The sequence below is a fragment of the Mesoplodon mirus genome (assembly GCF_964341445.2).
Source record: "Mesoplodon mirus genome assembly, chromosome: 15".
Lineage (NCBI taxonomy): Eukaryota > Metazoa > Chordata > Mammalia > Artiodactyla > Ziphiidae > Mesoplodon > Mesoplodon mirus.
Genome location: NC_138991.1, coordinates 56,175,513 through 56,202,467, shown reverse-complemented (window position 1 = coordinate 56,202,467; position 26,955 = coordinate 56,175,513). Strand labels below are relative to the sequence as shown.

Here is a 26,955-nt window from a genome sequence, read left to right as displayed (position 1 = left end):
TGACTCCCCGGGAACTGCCCAGTCCCCTGCTTCCAACCCGGACGCAGCTGGCCCAGCCGCCTCTGACGGGAACCTCTCGGCCTCCGTGGCGCGTCCCCTGCTCTCTGCCACCCCCTGCAGGTCATGTATGGAAGGGCAACTTGGCTGAAAGCACCCAAAAGGAGACGAGAACTGGGATTCTAGACCAGCATTCCTGGGTTCCCATCCCGGCTCTACCACCTGCTAATGGAACCTCAAGTGTGCCACTGAACCCCTCAAAACTTAACCCAATGCTTTGTCATTTATAAAATGCATATAAACAGGTGAGGAGGACATCTATGCGTCTCTGTGATAACATTTGCCCAGGAAATTATTGCCTCCAGCCTTGTCCACTCTGCATCCTCAATGCTGTTGTGTCCACCCACCCATCTCTGCCCGGGCTGGGCCTTCAGCCTCTCTCCTGAATCACTGCCTAGACCTTCAAGTGGCCTCCAGTCTCCACTTTAATCCACCATCCTAACTCCACCCAGGGTTCTCTTTCTAAAACACAGATCTCATGAGTAACTCTCCTGCTTGCAATACTCAGTGGTCCTCTATCGATAAAGTCACACCCTTCACAGCATTCAAAACCTTTTCCCTCATATCTGTCAGAATGGCTATTATCAAAAAGACAAGAGATAACAAGGGCTGGCGAGGATGTGGAGGAAAGCGAACTCTAGTGCATAGTTGGTGGGAATGCAACTTGGCTCAGCCACTATGGAAAACAGTATGGAGGCTCCTCAAAAAATTAAAAATCTAAATACCATATGATCCAGCAATTCCACTCCTGGGTATATATCCTAAGGAAATTAAACCACTATCTCAAAAAGATATCTGCATGTTCATTGCAGCGTTACTTACAGTAGCCAAGACATGGAAACCACTGAAGTGTCCATCGATGGATGGATGGATAAAGAAAATGTGGTATACATATACAACGGAATAGTACTCAGCTATAAAAAAGAATGAAATCTTGCCATTTGTTACAACATGGATGGACCTTGAGGGCATTATGCTGAGCGAAATAAGTCAGACAAAGAAAGAAAAATACTGTATGATCTCACTTTATATGTGCCATCTAAAAAAGCTGAATGATACAGAAAACAGACTGGTGATTGCCAGAGGCCAGGGGGGCAGGTAGGACTGGGGAGGCATGAAATGGGTGAAGGGGGTCAAAAGGTACAAACTTCCAGTTATAAGATAAATAAGTTCTGGGAATATACAGCATGCTGATTATAGTTAACAATAATGTATTGTATAGTTGAAAGCTGCTGAAAGGAGATCTTAAAAGTTCTCATCACAAGAAAAAAAATGTAACTATGTGAGGTGATGAATGTTAACTAAACTTATTGTGGTGTCATTTTATAATATATACATATATCAAATCATTATGTTGTATGCCTGGAACTAATACAATATTACATGTCAATTGTATCACAAAAAAACCCCAAAAAACCTGTTAGACCCAGGCCTTGTCTTGTCTCTGATCCAACCATTTACCATTTCTTTTTCCATCCTAGGCTCCTGCATATGAATCCACTGGCACCCTCTGCACCCCCTCACCCTATGGTGATTCCCAAATCTGGCCTTTGCATGTGCTATTCCTGCTGCTGGAAGACATTGCCTGTATCTCTGTCCACTATTTGTCATTCAGGATACAGCTCAAATGTCCCCACTGCTGAAAAGCCTTCTTTCCTTCCCACTCCCTGCCCTGCCCTGCCCTGCCCTGCCCAGAGAAGAGTGGGTCCCTCCTTTGACTTGTCCTTCAGGCATCTGCTCGGGATCCAGCTCCTCCAGGAAGCCATCCCTGACCACCCCATACCCCCAAGGTCTTGAGTTGGGATAGTGTGCCTTTGGTCTGTCTGACCTTGGGTACTGAGCCTTGTGAGGTCAGGGACTGTGTCTGAGTACTCGGGTATCCCTGGCACCCAACCATGGCCCGGCATGGAGGAAGAAGTCAGTTGGGGTTTGGTGGATGGGTGAATAAATAAATGAATGAATGAACGAAAGAATTTGGACAAGCAAGTTAGAACTGGTGATCACAAGGAAGGGTTCTTGAGTGCTACTTGGAGGACCCCTTGGCTTCATGGGAGGTAGAAAAGGCTTTGCTCTGACACAGATCATGGCTCCTTTGACCCCATCTAAGCCTGTTTCTCCACAGGCAAACTTGGGAAATTATTAAGCCATTGCCCAGGTGGTTATAAGGATTGACTGGGATCACATTGCTATTGGTTTATAGCCTGGACCCCGAAAGCCTTATGTCAAAGCTCATGGGACCTTTAGCCTTCATGATGGGATTCTAGGAGGGAGTGTTCAGGAAACACAGCGCCCAAAGTCTCCAGTGCCCACCTTCCACCCCCTCCACCCCACACCGGGCCCTCTGTGCCTAACACTGGCCACCAGTCTGCTCTTCCAGCTGAGCCCCAGGCAGGCTTTTCCAGGGTCTGGGCTTTAGCCTCTCTCAGCCCCTCAGTCTCTGCAATCCTCCCTGCATCCCTGCTCCCCCGGGACATCCATCAGCGTCTGGCCAGCTGTTGTCCAGAGCAGCCACTTCTGACTGGCGCCCACCCCCCATCCATCACCGCAGCCCAGGGGACTTCAACCCAGCTGCAGCCATCAGCCCCAGCACCCATCCCGGGGCTGGGGTTCCCGGCAGCCTCTCTGCTTAACCCCAGTTCTGGAAATGGACAGCAGCTGGGTGGGGGCAGGTAGGGGAGACCCTCCATTCCAGCTGTTAGGAGGGGACACCCCTACAACTGACCTGCTGACAGAGGCCTTTTGCAGGCCACCCAAAGGGAATTAGGAGCCTTATTTTCACAGCAGCAATGACAGCTGACCTCTATTGAGTGTTTACTGTGTGTTCCGACCCTCCGCCAAGCGCACTCCCTGCCTCTGCTAATTCAATTGTCAAAACAAAAACAACCCATGATGGGGAACTTCCCTGGCGGTCCAGTGGTTAAGACGTTGCCTTCTAATGCAGGCGGTGCGGGTTCGACCCCTGGTCGGGGAGCTAAGATCCCACATGTCTCGCAACCAAAAAACCAAAACATAAAGCAGAAGCAATATTGTAACAAATTCAATAAAGACTTTAAAAACGGTCCACATCAAAAACAAACAAAACCAACCCATGAGGTTGGTTCTGTTATCCCACTTCATAGGTGTGGAGACAGAGGTTCAGAGAGATGCTGTGACTTGCCCACAGTCACGTGGCGGGGAAGCGCCACAGCTGGGACTCAGACCCAGGCTGAATGATTCTGGAATCCACGCTCTTTCTACCCTACACAGGTGCCTGAGTGGAAGTACATGGAAGACAGAGGGAAATAAGGACTGGGGTGGAGGGGAAAGAGGGATTCCTGCTCAGAGAGGCATTCCTTGGGAGCTTTGAGAGATGGGCAAGATGTGGGTGGGCAGAGGACTGATGGGGATGTGTGCTTAACAGGGGGAGCACCTTGAGCAAAGGCATGGAGGTGGGAGCCTGAACCACCATCAGCGCAAAAGGGCGAGAGTCAGCGAGATACACAAGACACACACGCAGTGTGAGGCTTGTAGGTGATGTGGATGTGTGTCAATGACTGCATTTGTTAGTGATCGTGACTCTGTGTGTGTGTGTGTGTGTGTGTGTGTGTGTGTAAAATTATGAAAGGCTTTGAAATGGGCAAAAAAGATGACTGGTGTCTTGCCTAGTGCACCCTTCTGGGTTATCTTGGCCTTTCATCATCTTCAAGGTATTTCACACGATGTAGAAAACCGACTGTAATGCAAATGATTCTCCTCCATAGAAATGCAAATTACTTGCATCCGATAGAGACACAATTGATTTTTGCCCTGGCACACTGACTAGTTTTGCACCTATTTGTAAGTTCATTTCAGCACTCCTAATTGCCTGCGTTTGCATGTGCGTGCACTTTTTAATCCTCCTTTGAATTGGCTGTAACATCTTACTAGTTCCCTCATAAATTCATGAGTCAAATAAAATCTTTGACATATGTTCAAAGATTTTATATTTGTATGAGAGTCCTGAGTTTCCTTTCTTAAAAAGATGTTCCTTTACCAGGGCCCATGTGCCTGCCCGCTCAGGGGCTGCAAAGCCTGCACACCCCCTGCCCCCTGCCCTGGCGCCCCTCAGGCTCTGGCCTGTCCAGCTGACCACAGACAGTATCCCCCCCTGTGGTATGCCCAGACCAATCATTGTTCTTTTGACATTAGTCAGCACTTACTACATGCCCAGCACTGGACTGAGCAATTTAAATGTCTGAGATCGATTCTTTCTCCCAACACTGCTGTGAGGCAGGTGGTCTCATCACCCCCATTTGACAGATGGGGAAACTGAGGATCAGAGAGGTGAAAAAGTCAGCTAGAGAGAAAGTGCCAAGGCCAGGATTTGAACCTCAGCCATCTGACTCCCGTGCCCATGGGTTCCTCCACTATCTACAGGTGAGTGGGTTTCTCTAGCTGCTCCAGCTCCAGCTCAGAGAAGGTAGGAACAAGGGCTCCCAAAGGCTGAGCCCCAGCCCTGCCACAGAGCAGTAGGAGAGGCTGTTTCTCAGTGGGGAGCACCTACTATGTGCCAGGCCCCAGCCAGGCACTTCACATGCACACTCCCACAGTGTCCTCACCATAGTGAGGCAGGTCCTGCCTCATCCCCATTGGACAGAGGAGGAAACAGGAGGTTAAGCAACTTGTCCAAGGTCACAGAGCAGAGCTGGGATTTGAACCCAGGTCAGTGTGTCTCCCAAGTCCAGTCCAGGTTCAGTCTGCCTTCCTCCGGCCTGCAGGGAGGTCACTTATCCCAGCCGGGGTTCAGAGGGGACCGCAGTCAGCAGTGGTGGACACTGGTCCCCTCCCCGACCTGCTTCCTGCCTGGGAGATACAGACAGTCCCTTCAGAAGGAGCTGGAGTTTGGAGGGCCAGGTGTGCCAGACCCACCCTGCCCCCTTCTCCAAGAATGGTCTGGGGCCTCCCAATCAGCTGAAATTGGGGCTTCGCTGCTGTCTGCCTGCTCCTCCCTACCTCAGCCTCAGTTCCCACACCCGGAATCCTGCTCCCACCACCATGCACAAAGCCTAGCTCACTTGTTAAACCACATAGCACAAGGTTAAAAGGAGCCCGCGGTGCTTCCTGTCTCAGTAAGTGGCACCTCCACCCACACACGAGCACAGCTGTTATGCACGCCCATAGCACCAGGAACTCCTGGGTAACATGTATCACAGTGATGACTGAAAATCCCACGAGGTCCTCTCAGTTTCGCTGTGAACCTGAAACTGCTTCAAAAAATTAAAGTCTTAAGAGACAGTTGTTTTTTCCTAATCCCATGAGAGTATCTAAGAATCTGTCCCCAAAATACAAATCCATGTATGCACAAGGTTTTGTCGTTGCCTTTGCAGCACGAATAGTGTCAGCAAAGGCTGGAAACAATACGAACATGTACCAAGAGGAAACTGGTTGACTAACATGGACATCCACAGAAGAGAGCACCACACAGCTGGGAAAAGGAACAAAGAGGCTCTCCTAATCCTGCACTGGAATGACCTCCAGGACACATGATTAAGTGAAAAAAGCAAAAATAGAATCCAAGGAGCAGAACTGTGTATGCAAAGTATTCTGTCTCCTGAATATGTGTGGGGTGTGTATACACTTGCTTATATTTTCAAAAAGAAACAATGGAAAGATAAAGCAGAAGCTAACGAAAGTTGTTACCTATGGGGAGAGAGGTAATTGGCGAAAGGGAAAGATGTGGAAGCTGGATTTCACTGAGTGTATCTGGTTTTAGAGTATTTAGTTTGTAAATGCAAACTTACAAAATTGTAAAGCCAAGACAAAAAAAGCAATCCCTTAAAATAAAAATACCCAACAGAAATGAGTAAACCTGACTAAATGTCAACTTGGCAAACACACTAAGAAGGATTATTGGAAGTGACTTTAAAACAGCATTTTGATTGTACATCCCTAATGGGCTTTAACCTAAGGACCACAGAATCACAAAGAAACAGGAGCACAACGAAATCTTCAACAGCACTCAGTTATCTTACAGGTAGTGATTATACTGGTATTATTAGGTTGAAACTGTCTGCTTTATAATATAGGATAAAGAAGATAAGAAATTGGATTAATATTGTTAGGAACAAAGATTTTCTGTGTAAAAATAAAAAAAGAGATACATAAAATCAAATAACTTAACTGAAAACCTTGGGACTTCCCTGGTGGCGCAGTGGTTAAGAAGCCGCCTGCCAATGCAGGGGACATGGGTTCGAGCCCTGGTCCGGGAAGACCCCACGTGCCACGGAGCAACTAAGCCCGTGCGCCACAACTATTGAGCCTGCGTTCTAGAGCCCGTGAACGACAACTACTGAGCCCATGTGCCGCAACTACTGAAGCCGGTGTGCCTAGAGCCCGTGCTTTGCAACAAGAGAAGCCACCGCAATGAGAAGCCTGTGCACCGCAACAAAGAGTAGCCCCCGCTCACCACAACTAGAGAAAGCCTGCACACAGCAACGAAGACCCAATGCAGCCCAAATATAAATAAATAAATAATAAGATTTAACAAATACATAAATCCTGTTTAAAAAAAAGATAACTTAAAAAAAAAACACCTTGTAATCGTAAATGTGAATGATAATTATCATTGTCTCCAGCTTTAAGCCTAGATGCAATGATAACCCAGTGGGAATGAGCATTCCTAATGTCTAGATTGTGATTCCTAACTCCCATTTATTGCCAAAAGGAACAGGGCTCCTCTGAGAAACAGCTGATTCCAGGTCGAAAATGCATGAGATGAATCTGGGACGTGTCATCCATAAATCAAGAAAATTGTCAAAGACTACAGAGGTCATGTCGAAAAGAAGTAGGGTGCAGGGGGAAGAGACTCCCATTTACTTGTGCTGGGCACGGTTCTAAGCACTTTACAAGTATTAACTCACCCTTAGGAAAATTACTTAACATCATTTAATCCTCCAATAAGCTTGTTATGAGATATGTATGATTATGCTCGTTTTATAGATGAGCAAACTGTGTCCCAGGCAATGAAGTAAATGGCCTAAGATCACACAGCAGTTAGATGGCTGAGTGAGGATTTGAATCCATGCCCTTAGCCATCTTCTAAGCTGCCTCTTCATTAATGCAGGATGATCAGCATCGAAGTAGAAAAGGAAAATAAAGAAAATGGCCCAAGGCTTGGCACAGGCCAGTCTGGGGAGTGTTTAGAACCACAGAGAGTACCCCCAGTCCCTCCTTGTTGGGCCACCTGTGCTATAACCAGGGTGCTCAGAGGCTGACCCCAGTGGGGATCAAGGACCAGTTGTGATGTGCTCGGCCCCATATCCTGGTCAGCTGCAGACCACACTCCCATAAGGCTCAGCCTCCCTACAGCCACTCCTCACATCCTCCTGACTCTCTTGGGGCCACCTGGGCTCTCTTCCTCAAGACCACCACTTCAGAGCAGCTCACCATTTACTTCCTCACAATGCCCAGCCAGGTAGGAATGGGCATTCCTATTGCTCAGATGGGGAAACTAAGGCTCGGAGAGGTATTGAGCTTTCCAAGCTCATGGTGCTTGGGAAGAGGCCCTTGTCCCACCCTCTCTCTTTCCTCTGTTGGCTCGTTCTCTTTGGAAGGCTGAGCATGGGGTGCTGGTGGTCCATGCTGAGGAGTGAGTTACCCTCATTTTGGTGTGTGTCATCTCCCCAGCTTCAGCTGGGAGCTTGGAGGAGGGGTCTGCGTCCATGAGCTTGAGGCAAGAAGGCTGCTTTCCCCAAAGAGAAAGGAGCCTGCCATCCAAAGCACCCTGGACACCCACTGCCCTCCGTGTCCATACAGCCACTGCACCCAACCAGTTCTACCTCCAGAACACTCCTGGAATCTGTTCCCTCTTCACCTAAAGCCACCACCCTGGCCCAGGCCACCATCAGCTCTCACCTGGACTGTGGAAGCCTCCCACCCACCCCCGCGCCTCACTTCCTCCCTCATCTCCTCCAATCCACTGCAAGAGAGAAAGGGCAGATTCCAGACGTGCTTTGAAGGTGGGATTGACAGCATTTGTGACAAATGGGCAAATGAATATATTTAGTTTCTGCCATCATCAGTGTGCCTCCCTTTTCTACGTAGGCCTGATTTTATTTCTTTTTAGGTAACCAGTAAGGTGGAAGTACCAGGCTCTCCACAAGGCCTGGAGGCTGGGCCAAGCCCCACCATTCCCTGCCCCCACTACTCCCCAGCCCAGCCCTCCACTTTCTGCTGAAGGCTGTTTAAGAGGCAGCAAATCAGTGCTTAGGAGCAAGGATCTCACACTCTCTGCAGCGACTGAAAGGCAAGGAAATAAAAGAGAGAATCGTTATAGCTTACAAGGGATTTAAGAGAAATACCAGCCAAATGCAATGTACAGACTTTGTCTCTTGATTTGAACCATTAAACACATTTAGAAAACAAACGGGGTCGGGGGGAAGATGGGATTCGAGAGGATATTACAGAACCATGAACTTCTTGTAGGTGTGATGTGCAAGTGGTGAGTAAAAGAAAATGTGGTTATTTAAGAAAGTTCACATCACAGAGATACATTCTGAAGAATTTATGAATGAAATGCTTAGATGATATGATTTGTGATAGAAGAATCCAGCGGGGAAACGGGTGGGGGCAGAGCTGCAACCAGATGATTTAGAGGAAGGTGCACCTTTCTCAAAAGATATGGAGGTTCCTTAAAAAACTAAAACTAGAGCTACCATGTGATCCTGCAATGCCACTCCTGGCCGAAAGTCATAATTTGAAAAGATACATGCACCCCTATGTTCACTGCAGCACTATTCACAATGGACAAGACATGGAAGCAACCTAAACGTCCACTGACAGATGAATGAATAAAGAAGATGTGGTACATTTATAAGATGGAATACTACTCAGCCATAAAAAAGAATGAAATATGCCATTTGCAGCGACATGGATGGACCTAGAGATTATTATACTAAGTAAGTCAGACAGAGAAAGACAAATATATGATATTGCTTATATGTGGAATCTAAATAAATTTGATACAAATGAACTTATATACAAAATAGGAATAAACCCACAGACAAAGAAAACAAACTTATGGTTACCAAAGGGGAAAGGGGTCGGGGGGAGAGATAAATTAAAAGTTTGGGATTAACATATACACACTACTACATATAAAATAAATAAACAAGGACCTACTGTGTAGCACAGGGAACTACATTCAGTATTTTGTAATAACCTATAAGGGAAAAGAATCTGAAAAAAATAGATATATATGTATGTATAACTGAATTACTTTGCTGTACACCTGGAACTAACACAACATTGTAAATCAAATATACTTCAATTAAAAAATAATTAGATATATACAACACTATGTATAAAATAGATAACTAATGAGAACCTACTGTATAGCACAGGGAACTCTACTCAATGATCTGGGAAGGAAATCCAAAAAAGAGGATATGTATGCATATAACTGATTCAATTTACTGTACAGCAGAAACTAACACAACGCTGTAAAGCAACTATATTCCAATAAAAATTTTTTAAAAAATCATTAGAAAAAGATATACTTCACATGATTCCAGTAAAAGCACGGTGTCTAGAACTAGAGCAGCCTGTGGTTTACCGATGCTGACCATCGGGGGGAGCACTCTTGGGCTGGGGACACACTGATTAAACTCTTATCCTGTTTACTCTTGTCTATATCAGGGACGGATGTGAGGATATTGGAGCTAGACTGTGGAGTTCAAACCTTGCTCTGACAGTTCTTTGCGTGTGACCTTGGCCAGGCACAGTCCCACTGTGTGCCTCAGTTTCCCCATCTGTCAAGGGGGGGTGTAATAATGTCTGCCTGACAGAATTGTGGTGAGAGTCACAGGAGTTAACCAGCATGTCGCCAGCACTAAAGAAACATTAGCTCTGATTATTGCTATCAGGTAATATTTGAGTGTTCCCATGATTTTTTTTTTTTCACATTTCATTTGTCTGAGCCGATCTGGACCCCCTGGGGAAGACACAGAACACCTGGCTTTGTTGTTGCTGTTGTTTTAAATAGATATATTGAGCTATAATTCACATACCATGCAATTCCCCCACTTAAAGAGTAAAATTCAGTGGGTTTTTCTTGTGTCATCCAACACCGTAATCGGTTTTAGAACGTTGCCCCCAAAGAGGCCACTGCTTCAAGGAAGGGGTGGGGTAGTGACTCTGAGCCCCCTGTGACTTCTCTTCTGGCAGAAGGGGTGGGCTGTGGGGACCACCACCTCCCCACAGCTCCTCTGGGGTAGGAGCAGCCAGCCCGTCCTGCAGTGTTCTTTAGGGACACCAGGGACCAGCCAGCTGGCCTGGGCTCCAGACCCACTGCATTTACTGCAATCATGCGAAGTACCTCTTTAGAGAAAGGTGACCGCAGACCTCCGTGCGGCTCTCTATAGGTCGATGATAACCTGCCACATCAGGAGGGAGGGAGAGAGAACCACTAGCCAGATATGCTGGGTGTTAAAGCTGCAACAAGGCCTGTCAAGGGGCATTTAATGACCGGCCCCTGGAAGAGGGGGGCAGCCAAGGGATCAAAATGGCTCTGGGGCATCTGGCCCATTAACTGGGGAGCTGGTGGCGACATTTACCGAATGAAGGGAGGCAGGCAGGAAAGGGGCGCAAGAATCTGGATCTCCCCCCATCACGAAATTCTTGCGAGGCTTCAATAGGATTTGACAAACCTTCCTGATGAGACTGAGCTGGGTTCAGATCTTGGCTCCTGCCTTTGGCCCACATGGCCTGGGGCAAGTCACACTGCATCGGGTCTCCTGGTCTGTAAAACGGGCTGTAAAACCTGAAGGGTCCGTGTGAGGGGCCAGGTCAGAGCACGCCCAGCATGAGGCATGGCTCACGGTAGGAGGTCCATGCACAATGGCCTTGACAATGATGGGTGTTAGTTCCCCTCCCTGGCTGCACATCTTGGGGAAATTCCAGCCCAGGGAGTACCTGTAATGGGGGTGAAGGAAGCAGAGTGGCTAGAAAGGGCTAAAATAGGGAACTACGGGTAAGGGGGTTTCCAGGCTGAGCAAGAAGGGAGATTCTGGTAGGTCAGGGGCATGGAGCCCATCACCCCTGCCTGAAACCTGCCAGGCCTCCCCAGTGCCATGCTCACAAGTGCCATCCAGGCCTGGTCCACCCCTTGGTCCCCTTCTCCCACCACTTCTTTCCCTCCCAGACCCCCTGGCCTCTCTGGTCTCCCCTCAAGCCTTTGCCTTGACTGTTCTCCCCCCTCCCCCTCAAACAATGCGTTTCCATGACTGTCTTCTTTGCATCCTCAGATGAGGCATCACCCTGACCCCCTCTCTCACGTAGCCCCCAGCCCACCCTCCCCGAGTCTCTATCACATCACTTGTTAGAGCATTTATCTGTCTCTGAAGTTATATTTCATGATGTATTTATCAATGTGTTTTCATGTTCCTGGCCTCCCCCTCTAGACTGTCAGGCCCCTGCGGGCAGGGATCTTGTCTCCTTGTTCATGCTCTGTCCCCAGAACTCGGCATGTGCATCCTGAGTGGTCTAATCGACAGTCCCAGGGGTGGGGCTGGGCTGAGCCTGGGTGGGGGCTTCCTGGGAGGAGGCCTCTAGGAGCCCTTGATCCCCAAGGAAGGGAATGAGCCTCTGGTTCTCAGCCAGCAAGGCAGGCAAGGCTCCAGCTCAGAGATGGGTCACTCAGCAACTCCAGGGCAGGGCGGGGCTCAAAGGAGGTAGAAGACTCTTGTCTCCTGGAATGTGTCATCCACGGGGGCAGGGTCAGCACTCCTTGTGTCCCCAGGCCCGTGGCTCTGGCCAGGGGGCTCTTGGCTGGTTGGTGGCCAGGGCCCCGGAGGCTCGTCAGACCCTCCTCCTGAGAACAGGCTGCTCCCAGCTGGCCCGGCCCTGCTTAGGGCAGGACACCAGGCCTCACCCTGAATCCCCCCTTTGCTCTCTCTGCAGGCCCCCGCGGCTGGGCCTGTCGGCTGGCTCTTTGCTAAAAATCCTCCACACCTGACCATCCCTGCCTCAGTCCAAGTCCTTCATGGGCTGCAGGGGCCTTCTCCTTGCTCTCCCAGCCCCTCTGATCTGTTCTCCACGAGGCAGACACAGCCAGCTCTTCAAAATTTAATTTGGGTCCCACCCAGCTTCCCAGGGAGGATGAAACCCTTTAATGTCCTTGCATTGCTTTGCGGATAAAGCTCAGCCACCCTCCCTGCTGCCTGACCTTTCCACCCCGACCTCGACATCCATGGCCAGCAGCGTCTCACACATTACTCCCCTTTGGGTGTTTCTTGACCACTGGGCCTTTGCACATGTGGTTCCCTCTGCCTGGAAAGATCTTTCTGCCTCTCTGCTCAGTCAGTTGTCCTCGCTCAGCTTTCAGATCAGGCCTCAAACATCACGTCTTCCAGGAAACCTCAGGTCCCTGTCAAGGTCGCATCCCTCTACACACTCTCATGGCACCGTATTTGCCTTTGGGGATTGTTCAGGGTGACTGTACAATTACATTTAATGTCTGCCTCCCCTTAGACTGAAATGTGCTGAGACTGGGAACCTTCTCTTACCTGCCTCTCTCAGCACTGCACCTGGTGCATCAGTCTGGATGCAGCGGAGACATGCGCGTTCCTTCGTGCATTTGCTCTCCATAAACATTCGCTGAGAATCCACTGTCTCTGGGCTACCAAGCTGGCATAGACCTGATCCTGGCCCTCAGGGGGTTCAGCCTGCTGGGGACCACACACTACAGTGAGACCCGGGCTGGGCAGTGGCCACAGAGCAGGACCTCAGGGAGGGCTTCTCAAGACTTGAACAGCGAGTGGAAGTCTGAGAAAAGAGGGGGAAGGGAACCCCAGTCGTGGGAACAGCCTGTGCAAAGGCCCTGAGACAGGAGGAGACAGGAGGCAACAGGGAACTGCAGTGGCTGAGCATGGCTGCAGTGCAGGGAGGGAGGAAGGGGTGGAGGATACAAGGGCAGATGGAGATGCTCAGGACCCAGAGCTACCTACCTTCCTGCCTCACTCCCCTGTGGTCTCCCCCCAGGACAGGTCAGGACCTGCCAGAATCACGCTCACCAGCTCCAACTCCCTCCCTCTGGGGCCAGAGCAGCAGGGACAGGGTTTGGCAGGGGCCGAGGGCAGTGTGGGAGGATTTTCCTCCGTGCATTGGGAACCAGGGGGAACCAGTGAGCCCCAGGAGGCACCAGCTCTGCTCAGAAATGATTCTCGTTTTCTTGCACAACCCTCGCTCTCAGCCAGTTCTCACCGAGCGCTCAGCTGCCTGTGTACCATGTCCATGCTACAGATAGAGAAATCGAGGCTCGGAGATTGGGGTCTTGGAGCTGAGATGAGTCAGAGCCGGGCTTGAACCCACAGGCTGTGTGACTCAGAGCCCAGAACGTGTTCCTTGCAGAGCCTGTTCTACGTGAGGTAGTCTGGCTCCAGCACAGGGCCCATCAGGCTCACGACTATCAGAACAGCATCAACTCCCTGTCTGAGGGGATTGCTGGCTCTGTTCTGAGGCAGGTCCTACGGCTGCACACCCCATCGGCCCGTTCCAGAGTTACAGGGGTTCTCTGTCGGGCAGACACACTGCCTGGAATCCCAGTCTTTGCAGAGGCCCTGAGGATGCCCTGACAGAGCTGCTGGTGCAGGACCCCCATAATTGGGAGGGAGCACCTTGCCGGGTGCAGAGGGTTCTGGGGCTCAGAGGGTGGGCTGTGGCCTTTGCCCACCTCTCACCTCACATGGGGAGGCTGGCAGGCAGGTTCCATCTTACTTCCTGGTACCACTTTCTCTTCCGGAAGCTTCTCCTTGACTGGAGTGAGATCCAAGGGAGCAGAGTCCTGCCTGCACCCCTGGACCCCAGGGCCCCATCCACAACCTCATCCCCAAGCACAGCCCCAGGGGCAGCCCTGAGCCTGCGGGCTCCAGGCTCAATTTGTGCGTGAGCAACCTCTCAGCTCTTCCTGGCTTTGTTGTTTTCCCAGTATTTTCTCTCAATTATTTCTTTTCCTCTAAATATTACTGTATAGATTTTGTTATAGATATAATACATTAAATGTTTTCAATAAATTACATATCTATTTTCATTATATATTAATGTAATAGGTTAATATATTAAGATATTCCTATATATTATAATGATAATGCATATTAATGTAACAATAATGCTACACATTAGAATTTTATTATTCTGTTAACTTCAACAGGAAGATCTCTCAGACCCTATCATTTGTCAGTATCGCAATCTGGGACTTGACATTTCTCTGAAGTCAGTAGTTGTTATTATCCACCTGTTTATAAAAGCTGCCTGTGAACTGAAATTCTTTTCTGGAAACAGCACCCACCTTACGAGGTTGTGGGGAGGGTCAGATGAGGTGACTGGAGCTAAGGACAGTCAGCGCTCAACAAACACCAGCTTGTCATTCTGGCTCAGCAGAACTGTGTCTTCATATGTTTCAAATTATCCTTTAAAGTCAGTAAACCAAAAAGAATAAGGCACGTCTATGTGTGATGATAAGGAGTGAATTTCAAGATATATTTTCAAGTGAGAAAAGCAAAGAATAGAACACCATGTATAGAATATTACCATCTGTGCTTTTTAAATAGGGATATATCTTTATCCGTCCATACCTTCATCCATTCATCCACCCATCCATCTCCTGCATTCAAACAGGATAGCTCTGGAAGGACACACAGAGAAGATGAAGCATGCACACCTGGACCCCCACCTCCTCCCCTTTTCCTCTGGTTTTCTCCAAATGTATATGATGCATGATACTTCTGTATTTATTGTCCATCCCCTCCAGTAGAATGGAAGCCCCATGAGGGCAGGGATGTCCACCTGTTGTGTTTGCTGTTGTGACTCCCACACCCAGAACTTTGCTGTCCAACGGGTCAATCACCAGCCACATGTGTTGCTTGAGCCCTTGACACTGGGCTGGTCGGAACTGAGATGTGATATGTGAATCAAATCCACATTGGGTTTTGAAGACTCAGTGTGTCATGGACTGAATTGTGTCCCCGCTTCCAAATTTATATGTTGAAGACCTAACCCCCATTTCCTCAGAATACGACTGTGTTTGGAGACAGGGCATTTAAAGAGGTAATTAAGGTAAAATGAGGCTATTAGGGTGGGCCCTAATCCAACCTGACTGGTGTCTTTACAAGAAGAGGAGATTAGGACACTGAGAGAAACCAGGGACCACACACACAGAGAAAAGACCACGTGAGGACACAGCAAGAAGGCAGCTGTCTGCAAGCCAAGGAGAGAGGCCTTCCTCAGAAGAAACCAACCCTGCCAGCACCTTGATCTTGGACTACCAGCCTCCAGAACTGTGAGAAAATAAATTTCTGTTATTTAAGCCACCCCACCTGTGGTATTTTGTTATTGCAGCCTGAGCTAACTAATACACCATGAAAAGATCATTAAAATTTCATTAATAATTTTTGTATTGATTCCATATACTAGGTTTGGATATACTGGGTTAAAGAAATATATTATTATTTCAAGAAAATTAATTTCACCTGTTTCTTTTTACTTTTTAAATGTGGCTCTTGGAAAATTTTAAATTTCATGTGCAGCTCTCATTGGTGGCTAACATCATACTTTCTGACACCATAGCCTGGCACAGTGCCTGGCACATAGTATGTGCTCAATAAGTATCTGTTGAATAGATCAATTAAAATAGTTGTCTTTGCGAAGCGACTGGAAGATGGGAGGAAGGGTGACTGGTTTTGCACTGTATTCCCTTTGAGTTTACCATGAGCAAGTATCTTCTTAAAAAAAGAGAGAGTGGGCTTCCCTGGTGGCGCAGTGGTTGAGAGTCCGCCTGCCGATGCAGGGGACACGGGTTCGTGCCCCGGTCCGGGAAGATCCCACATGCCGCGGAGCGGCTGGGCCCGTGAGCCATGGCTACTGAGCCTGCGCGTCCGGAGCCTGTGCTCCACAACGGGAGAGGTCACAACAGTGAGAGGCCCGCGTACCGCAAAAAAAAAAAAAAGAGAGAATGAGAGATCTAAAATAAAATACGATCAAACACTCCCTTTGTGATGACTTAATATATTAAGACAAAATAAGAGTTGCCCTCATACACTTAAAAGATGCCTCTTGGACTTCCCTGGTGGCGCAGTGGTTAAGAATCCGCCTGCCAGTGCAGGGGACACGGGGTTCGATCCCTGGTCCGGGAAGATCCGACATGTTGCAGAGTAACTAAGCCCATGTGCCACAACTACTGAGCCTGTGCTCTAGAGCCGACGAGCCACAACTACTGAGCCTGTGCGCCACAACTACTGAAGCCTGTGCGCATAGAGCCCGTGCTCCAGAAGAGAAGCCACCGCAATGAGAAGCCTGTGCACTGCAACGAAGAGTAGTCCCCACTCACCACAAATAGGGAAAGCCTGCGCGCAGCAACAAAGACCCAGCACAGCCAAAAATAAATAAATACATAAATAAATAAATAAAAATAATAAAAGATGCCTCTCGCAGGTATGCACATAACAGTCAGCCACCAGGTGCCCTCAGATGGATGGGTGTGTCAGCCACAAACTGCCGGAAAGCTGAGTCTCGGATGATGGGGGAGATTCCTCTCCACACCCCAGGCTCAGGCAGGGAAGCAGGTCCCAGAGGCTCCTGCACAAGCCCCCTCCCCAGGATGAACAAAACACAGGGCTGGGCCCAGGGACAGCCCCCCAGTGTCAACAACCTAAGGTGCCCCCCAAGGTCCCTCCCTCCAATCCTCCTGCCTGGGGTTTGCTTTGTCCATCTATATAATGGGCACATTGGGCTCACTCAATTTTTCAAACATTTTTTTCGGCCACACCGCAGGACATGCAAGATCTTAGTTCCCCAGACAGGGATAGAACCCACGCCCCCTGCAGTGGAAGCACAGCGTCCTAACCACTGGACAGCCAGGGAATTCCCATTTTTTCCAACTTTTTACCATGGAAAATTTCAAACATATACAAAAACACAGAGAATAGTAAAGGGAGCCTCCAAGCACTGTCCCCTCCCCTCTCCAACCATCAACTCATCATTTTCTTTCACATTTACCCCCTCCCCACCCTGACTATTTTAAAGCAATTCCCCAACAGAGTGTCACTTCATCTGTAACTAGTTCAGTATGTTTCTCTGAAAGACAAAGCCTCTTTTTCAAAACATAACCACAGAATCACTATCACTCCAAATAAAAGTGAACAATAACAGCTTAATATCATCCAGGATCCCCTTGGTGGCCACATCCCCTAAATATCAACTTAAAACAAAACAGTTAATATGTTCAATCAGGATCCAAACAAGGTCTGCACATTGAAATCAGTTTATGTTTCTTAAACCCCTTTTATTGTAGACTTAATTTTGTTGTTGTTGTCCTCCTATTTTATTTTTTTATTTTAAAATTTTTATTGGGGTAGAGTTGATTTACAATGTTGTGTTAGTTGCAGGTGTACAGCAAAATGAATCTGTTATCCATATACATTAAAGTAGACTTTAGATTACTCCAGTATATCCTTCTATTCCCTCCCACCGCCCCTCTCTCCCTCTCCTGCCAATATCCACCATATTAGTTATCTATTTGCTGCATAATGAGTTTCCACAGAACGTAGCTCTTAAAACAACAAACATTTATTATCCCATAGTTTTTGTTGGGCAGGAATCTGGGCGTGACTTTCTCCAGTGAGAACCCTTAAGAGTTTCTCTCTGCAATCTAAGTGTCAGTGGGGCTATGGTCTCACCTGCAGGCATGACTGGGCAAGGATCCAGCTTCCAAGCTCCTTCAGTACACGTTGGCAGCATTCAGTTCCTTTCCACGTGGGCCCCTCCAACGTGGCAGCTCACAACATGGCAACCTGTGTCATCAAAGTGAGCAAAGGAGAGGGAGCAGTGGGTCTCACACTTGTGTGTGCGCCAGACTCTCCCAGAGGAACTGTTAAAACACAACTCACTAGGCTCCACCCCCAGAGCTCCTGATCCAGCAGGCTTGAGTGGGGCCCAAGGATGTGCATTTAAAAAAAAATTAACATTTATTTATTTATTTTATTTTGGCTGCGCCAGGTCTTAGTTGCGGCACGCAGGATCTTCGTTGGGGCAAGCACAATCTTTTAGTTGCGGTATGCGGGCTTCTTAGTTGCAGCATGCGGACTCTTAGTTGCGGCATTCAAACTCTTCAGTTGCGGCATGCACATGGGCTCTAGTTCCCCGACCAGGGGTCTAACCCGGGCCCCCTGCACTGGGAGTACAGAGTCTTACTCACTGGACCATCAGGGAAGTCCCAGGATGTGCATTTCTAACAAGCTCCCAGGTGATGCTGGGGACAACAGGTTGAGAGCTACAGAATTATAGGAACCCCCCTCTCTAATTTTTTATTTCTTCATTGCATTTAGTCTGTTGAGGGGCCACTCTTAAGAAGTCCAAGGTGAAGACAATGGTTTCAATCCTGGATGCAAATGAGAATTACTTGGTGAAAAACTAAAAATACGGTTGCTATATGATCCAGCAATCCCACTCCTGTGCATATATGCAGACAAAACTATAATTCAGAAAGATAAATGTAACCCTATGTTCACAGCAGCACTAAGGCTATTGTGAAACAACCTAAATATCCATTGACAGATGAATGGATAAAGAGGATGTAGTATATATATACACACATACACACTTACATATAATGGAATACTACTCAGCCATAAAAAAGAAATAATGCCATTTACAGCAACATGGATGGACCTAGAGATTATCACACTAAGCAAAGGAAGTCAGAAAGAGAAAGACAAATACCATATGATATCACTTAAATGTGGAATCTAAAATGCAACACAGGGCTTCCCTGGTGGCGCAGTGGTTGAGAATCTGCCTGCCAATGCAGGGGACATGGGTTCGAGCCCTGGTCTGGGAAGATGCCACATGCCGCAGAGCAACTAGGCCCGTGAGCCACAACTACTGAGCCTGTGCGTCTGGAGCCTGTGCTCCGCAACAAGAGAGGCCACGACAGTGAGAAGGCCCGTGCACTGCAATGAAGAGTGGCCCCTGCTTGCCACAACTAGAGAAAGCCCTCGCACAGAAACAAAACCCAACACACCCCAAAATAAATAAACAAATAAATAAATTTATATTAAAAAAATAAATAAACAAACAAAAAATAAAATAAAATGCAACACAAATGAACCTATCTACAAAACAGAAACAGACTCACAGACAGAGAGAACAGACTTGTGATTGCCAAGGTAGAAGGGGGTGGGGGAGGCAAGGATTGGGAGCTGGGGATTAGCAGATGCAAACTATTATATATAGGATGGATAAACAACAAGGTCCTACTGTATAGCACAGGGAACTATATTCAATATCCTGTGACAAACCATAACGGAAAAGAATATGAAAAAGAACATATACATAATTGAATCACTTTGCTATAGAGCAGAAATTAACACAACATTGTAAATCAAGTATACTTCAATAAAATTGAAAAAAAATTACTTGGTGAACTTTAAAGGGTCACACCATCTCCACATCCCCAGCAGGGCCTGAGAGACCATCACTGAAAAAGCAAATGTCACAATAGCAACTCTGATGCTCAAGCCCAGCTATGGGCCACTCATGCATCTAGTTGTAGATTATTTCTAAATCTTTTAGCAAAGTGGGGCCAGTTATTCCCATTTTACAGATAAGGAAATTGAGGCCCCAAGAAGGTAACAGGAAAGTGGCAGAGCTGGGCTCAAACACAGCCCCAAGTGCTTTGTCTGTCAGTGTGTCGCAGGCCTGTAACTCATGCTGGAGTCTCCGTCCCCTCTCGGTGGAAAGTCCTCTGCCCTCAGGTCTAGAGAAGAAAGTTGCTTGTGGTCAGGCTCAGCTGTGGATAAAAGCGCCTAAGAGCTGGGCCTTGGGAATAATTCCTGTGTGACCCCAAAGCAACCCTAGGCCCGGGATGGCAGCTGTGAATAATGGATGATGCCGGGGAGAACACTGTGGCCTGTGATTCATATCCACTGTGACGGCCAACTACCTCTGGGGATGGGGAAGATGGATGGACTTCCCCACCAGGAGGCCCCGCCTCTCCCCTCCATCCCCAGCCTCTCCCCAGCCTCAGAGTCAAAGGCAGGGGCCACCGGGAAATCAGGGGTCAACCCCACTGCCTATCACTTCCTCATTTCAACCTCTAGACCCTTTCTCCTGGAGAAGCAGGGCCCAGAGACTAGATTCTGGAGGGTTAGGGAGTGAGGGAGGGAATGGCTTTGATGTGTGGTGGTGATGGATGAGGGCTCTGTAGCCAGACTGCCAGGGTTCAAGTCCTCTGACATATGCTAGCATTGTGCTCTTGGGGGACTCACTCATCCTATCTGAGACTCAGTTTCCTCATCTGTAAAGTGTGGAAAATACCATCAACTTCATGGAGTTGTCAGGGGTTAAATGAGTAAATAACACATGTAAAGTGCTTGGCATCACCTGGCACATGGTAAGTACTCAATAAATGGTAGTTAGTGTTCTTATGCTGTGTACCCGGCAATGTGGGAAGCTTCCTGTGTAATTTGTCTTATGCAATCCTTATGGCAAACAAGGGCAGTATCTGCTATAATTCTCATTTTACAGATGAGAAAACCGAGGATCACGGAGATGAAGTATAAGATCGCAAAGGCAGTCCATGGGAGGAGCAGAATTTGAACTCAACATCCAGTGAACAATTTCCAGTACACTCAAGAGTCCCAGTCGAACATCCTGCCCCACTGTCCCCAAAATACACTTGTCACCTTACAAAAGCTCCTAAGATTATACGACCCATCCCTCCTTACACAAAAATCAACTCCAGATTAACAGCTTAAATGCCAAAAACAAACAAACAAATAAAAACCACTTTAAAATTTTTAGTAGGAATTAGAGGTAAATATCCTTTGGAACTTAATGATGGAAAGGTGATAGATTATGGACTTAAATGCCAAAACCAAAGCTTCAGAACCCTTAGTAGGAAATATAGGTGAATATATTTTAGACCTGTGTTGACAAAGATGTTCAGCATCATTAGTGATCAAGAAATGCAAATCGGGCTTCCCTGGTGGCGCAGTGGTTGAGAGTCCGCCTGCCGATGCAGGGGACACGGGTTCGTGCCCCGGTCTGGCAGGATCCCACATGCCACAGAGCGGCTGGGCCCGTGAGCCATGGCCGCTGAGCCTGCGCGTCCGGAGCCTGTGCTCCGCAACGGGAGAGGCCACAACAGTGAGAGGCCCGCGTACCGCCAAAAAAAAAAAAAAAAAAAATGCAAATCAAGATCTCAGCAGGCAACAACTTCACACTCGACTGGAAAACATTTTCTTTTTTTTTTTTTTTTGCGGTACGTGGGCCTCTCACTGCTGTGACCTCTCCCATTGCAGAGCACAGGCTCCAGACACGCAGGCCCAGCAGCCATGGCCCATGGGCCCAGCCGCTCCGCGGCATGTGGGATCTTCCTGGACCGGGGCATGAACCCGTGTCCCCTGCATCGGCAGGCGGACTCTCAACCACTGCGCCACCAGGGAAGCCCCCTGGAAAACATTTTTAAATCTAATAATACCAAGTGTCGGAGAGGATGTGGATCATACATGCTGCTGGTGGGGGCGTAATTAGTGCAACTGCTACATAAAGTACCTTGTTATCATCTCCTAAAGTGAAACATTCACCTATTCTGAGTTCCGGTGATTCCATTTCTGGGTAAACATCCCAGAGAAACTCTTGCACGCGCACCAAGAGCCACTTATGAGAATGCCCAAACAGCACTGTAAATTAGCAGACACCTGGACACTACCCAAAAGGCCACCCACAGGACAGCAGATGGGTCAGCCATGGTACACAGACCTAGTGGATATATGACACAACAGTTAAAACAAGTGAACCTCAATATGGGCCAATCTTAGCTATACATAGACTATTAAAGAAATTAAGCCCCATAAGAGTCAGACAGCTTGATACTCTTTTTTAGGTTATCTGGATTCCCTTTGTGATGGGTTGAATTGTGTCCCTGAAGAGAAACACTGAAGTCCTAATCCCTGGCACCTGGAAATGTGACCTTACCTGGAAATAGGGTCTTTGCAAACATGATTAGTTAAGTTTAGATGAGGTCCTATGGGTTACAATGGGCCCTAAATCCAATGAATGGTGTCCTTATAAGAAGAAGAGGAGGTCCTAGACGTAACAATCAGGCAAACAAAAGAAATAAAAGGCATCCATATTGGAAAGGAAGAAGTAAAATTATCTGTTCACAGATGATATGATCTTATGTATAGAAAACCCTAAAGACTCCATCCAAAAGCCATTAGAACTAATAAATGAATTCAGGATACAAAATCAACATACAAAAATCATTTGTGTTTCTATATACTAACAATGAACTATCTGAAAGAGAAATTAAGAAAGCAATCCCATTTACAATAGCATCAAAAAACGATAAAATACTTAGGAATAAATTTAACCAAGGAGGTGAAAGACCTGTACACTAAAAACTATAAGACAAAACAAACAAACAAAACCCTGATGAAAGAAATTGAAGAAGACACAAATAAATGGAAAGCTCTCTCGTGTTCTCAGACTGGAAGGATTAATATTGTGAAAATGTGCAAACTATCTACAGTGATCTATAGATTCAATGCAATCCCTATCAAAATTCCCATGGCATTTTTCACAGAAATTAAAAAAACTACCCTAAAATTTGTATGGAACCACAAAAGATCCCAAATAGTCAAAGCAATCTTAAGAAAGAAGAACAAAGCTGAAGGCATCACACTTCCTGATTTCAAGCTACGTTACAAAGCTATAATAAAACATACTGGCAGAAAACTAGGTGCAGAGACCAGTAAAAATGAATAGAGAGCCTAGACATAAATCCACACATACTGTATGTCATACAGTTGACATACAGTCAACTGATTTTTTGACAAGGTGACAAGAACACACAACGTTTGAGAAAGGACAGTCTCTTCAATAAATGGTGCTAGGAAAACTGGATATCCACATGCCAAACAATGAAACTGGACCCCAGTCTTCCACCACTCACAAAAATTAACTCAAAATGGATCAAAGACTTAAATGTAAGACCTGAAACCGTAAAACCCCTAGAAGAAAATATATGGAAAAAGCTCTTTGACATTGGTCTTGGCAATGATTTCTTGGATGAGACCCAAAAGCACAGGCAATAAAAACTAAAATAAACAAGTGGGATTACATCAAACTAAAGAGCTTCTGCACAGCAAAGGAAACAATCAACAAAATGAAAGTCAACCTACAGAATGGGAGAAAATATTTGCAAACCATATATCTGACAAGGGGTTGATATCTAAAATATACAAAGAATTCACACAACTCAATAGCAAAAAAAAAAAAAAAAAAGTAAATAATACGATTTTTAAAATGGGCAAAGGACCCAAATAGATATTTTTCCAAAGAAGACATTCAAATGGTCAATGGGTACGTGAAAAGGTGCTCAACATCACTAATCATCAGGGAAAAGCAAATCAAAATCTCAGTGAGATATCATCTCACACCTGTTAGGATGGATATCATCAAAAAGACAAGAGATAACAAATGTTGGGGAGGGTGCGGAGAACAGGGAACCCTCTTGCGCTGTTGGTGGAGATGTAAATTGGTGCAGCCACCGTGGAAAACAGTATGGAGGCTCCTCAAAAAATTAAAAATAGAACTACCATATGATCCAGCAATCTCACTCCTGGGTATATATCCAAAGGAAATGAAACCAGTATCTTGAAGAGATATCTGAACTCCCATGTTTACTGCAGTATTATTCATGATAGCCAAGATATGGAAACAACCTAAATGTCCTTCAATGGATGAATGAATAAAGAAAATGTGGCATATATGTACATACACATATATATATGTATATATACATATACATACACATATATATGTGTATATATATATATATACATACATACATACACACTGTAATATTATTCCACCAGATGTTATGTGAAGTAAGCCAGACAGAGAAAGACAAATACTGTATGGTTATCACTTATATGTGGAGAAGAAAGAGAGAAAGAGGGAAAGAGAGATAGAAAGAGAGAAAAAAAGAAAGAAAGAAAGCTGATTTCATAGAAACAGAAAGTAGAATGGTGGTTGCCAGGGGCTGGGGGAAGGGGGAAATGAGGAGATGTAGGTCAAAGGGTACAAGAATAAGTTACAAGAATAAGTTCTGAGGATCTAAGGTACAGCGTGGTGACTATAGTTAATAATTCATTATTGTATACTTGAAAGTTGCTGAGAGTAGATCTTAAACATTCTCACCACGTGCACACAGGTGTGCGTGCACACACACACACACACAAGGAGTTAACTATGTGAATTGACGAATATGTTAATTATCTTGATCTGGGTAGTCATTCCGCAATGTGTATTATATCAAAGTATCACACTGTACACTTTAAATCATATTTGGCAATTATTCCTCAATAATGTTGGGGGAAAAAAGAAGAGGTGATGACACATAGAGGAGAAGGCATGTGAAGACAGAGGCAGGGGCTGGAGTGATGCACCTACAAGCCAAGGATTGCCAAGGATTGCTAGCAACCACCAGAAGCCAGGAGAGAAGCATGGAGCAGATCCTACCCTAAAGCCTGCAGAGGGAACATGGCTCTGCCAGCACCTTAATTTTGAACTTTTAGCCCCAGAACTGTGAGAGAATAAATTTCTATTGTTTTAAGCCATCCAGTTTGTGGGAATTGCTTCCAGCAGCCCTGGGAAGCTAATATAGCCTTTTAATAAAGTTAGTAAGAAGAAACTAACATAAAAAAATATACTTTGAGGGACTTCCCTGGTGGTGCAGTGGTTAAGAATCCGCCTACCAATGCAGGGGACACGGGTTCGAGCCCTGGTCCGGGAAGATCCCACATGCCTCAGAGCAACTAAGCCCAGGCGCCACAACTACTGAGTCCTTGCGCCACTACTACTGGAGGTCGCGCGCCTAGAGCCTGGGCTCCGCAACAAGAGAAGCCACTGCAATAAGCCCATGCACCGCAACGAAGAGTAGCCCCTGTTTGCCACAGCTAGAGAAAGCCTGAGCGCAGAAACAAAGACCCAATGCAGCCAAAATAAAATAAATAAATAGATTTTTTAAAAAAACCATATATATATATATATACACACACACTTCGAGGATAAAACCATACAAGAGGGAAAGCAGGGAGTAATGAAGACAGGACCCAAGGTGATGGGGACCACGGGGTGGGGGATGGGATGGGGAAACCTCAAGACTGGACTTGGGCCATTGTTAGGGTTCTGGCTTTTGATTAATGGGTTACTTGGTGTGTATCATGTGATTAAAATAACTGTGGAAATTTTAAAGAAAAGCAGGTCATGTAAGACCAAAGAGAATACGCCATGATCTGGACTATGATCAGTCCATCATTCTCTGCACCTGAAGTTTCATTAAAAAATTACTTAAAATCAAAATAAAAGGGACCCCTGCACAGCTCGCTGTCTGCCTGCTTCCACGTCTGTGAGTCTCTCTGGTGCTAGGACGAGGCTGCATCCTCCCACTTCGGGGCACACCTTCTCAGAGAGCCCCTGCCACCACACCTCTCACCTTACGGTCTTTCCCTTTTTCCTTAGCGCATACACTGTCTGATAACCCCTATAGTGTATTCATTTCTGTGTTTATCATCTGTCTTCCCCCAGGAGACTGTGAACCCCGTGAGGGCTGAGTTTCCCGTCTGATTCATGCCTGTCTCCCCGGGAACTAGCGCAGTGCTTGGCACAGAGGAGGTGCTCCATAAAGATTGGCTGAATGAATGAAAAAGTGAGTGAATAAATGAAAGATTTAGTGAATGGGTGATTAAGGGGCACCAGTGCCCAGGTGTACGTGTGTGTTTCGGGGGGTGGCTACCGCACGTGGGAATGCAGGGCAGGCTCAGGGCAGGGAGCACCTCAGGATAGCCCTGCCCTCCCCCCTCCCCAAGTCTGCCCCTCATCACGCTGATAACACAGACTGCAGGAATGAAGACCGGAGCCAACCCCGGCCGCCCTCAACCCATGACAACCCAGCTGGACTCTTCCGGTCAACACAGGAGCCCACGGGATGTCTCCGTCCCGGCCAGGGACTCTGTCTGGCCCTGCAGTAAGAGGACTGGGCTGCGAGCAGCTGTGGGGTTCACCTCTGGCAGGTTCCCCACTTGAGCCATCCGTCTTCCACTGTCCTCACTGCTTCCATACCCCCGTACCATCTCCAGTTACTTCTGTTACATTTTGCTTTAAATTAACTCACTTATTTTTTTCCCCTGAATAGACTGAATTAAAGAGGAATGGGGGGGGGGAACTCCCTGGAAGTCCAGTGGTTAGGACTCGGTGCTTTCACTGCCGTGGTTCTGGGTTCAATCCCTGGTAGGGGAACTAAGATCCCGCAAGCCACGTGGAGCGGCCAAAAAAAAAAATTTTTTTTTAAATAAATAAATAAAAAGAAATGGGTATGTCAGTATCAAAAATGGAAAAGCAGTATCTGTGCCAAAAATAGAAAGTAACATAAACTGCAGAAAAACAACACGTTGTTAAATTCTAGATCAAGAGTGTGGATTGCCCAAGACTGTCAGCCTGAGGTCTGCTCCCTCCTGGTTATAAGGGAGCCGAGCCAGTGCTAGAGAGATGCTAGAGAGATGTTAAAGCCACCCACCAGCCAGGGAGGATTTCTCTCCTGGACCAGGATTGCTGTGTGACTCAGAACAAGATGGCGCCCTCTCTGTGTCCCACCTAACCTCGCCCTGCAGAACTCACCAGCGGCTCACTTCTCTCCCTTTGGGGAACTTCCCTCTGGCCAAGCAGTTTTCATTTCATTTTTAGGCCTGGAACCCTAAGAGCTGTGGGCTTGGCAAGGAGGCTCCACTGGAGTCTCCCCGGAGGCTGGCTGAGGCCTCCCTACTCCCCAGCAAACCCCTCCCTTGTCCCAGTCCCTCCAGTGCCCCAAGGGAAGCAGGCACA

The 26,955-nt window shown here is 47.0% G+C and overlaps 1 protein-coding gene across 2 annotated transcripts in view; it reads right to left on the bottom strand.

Moving 5' to 3' along the window:
- Positions 1-26,955, bottom strand: part of LITAF (lipopolysaccharide induced TNF factor) — a 112,154-nt gene that overhangs the window by 82,605 nt on the left and 2,594 nt on the right. Inside the window, exon 2 of one of the 2 annotated variants that reach the window (XM_082600419.1) lies at positions 17,745-17,858. The exons of the other annotated variant lie outside the window; for it this stretch is intronic. The gene's annotated coding sequence lies outside the window, so the exon portion shown is untranslated. The remainder of the gene's footprint in view (positions 1-17,744; positions 17,859-26,955) is intronic. 2 annotated transcript variants of the gene reach the window in all.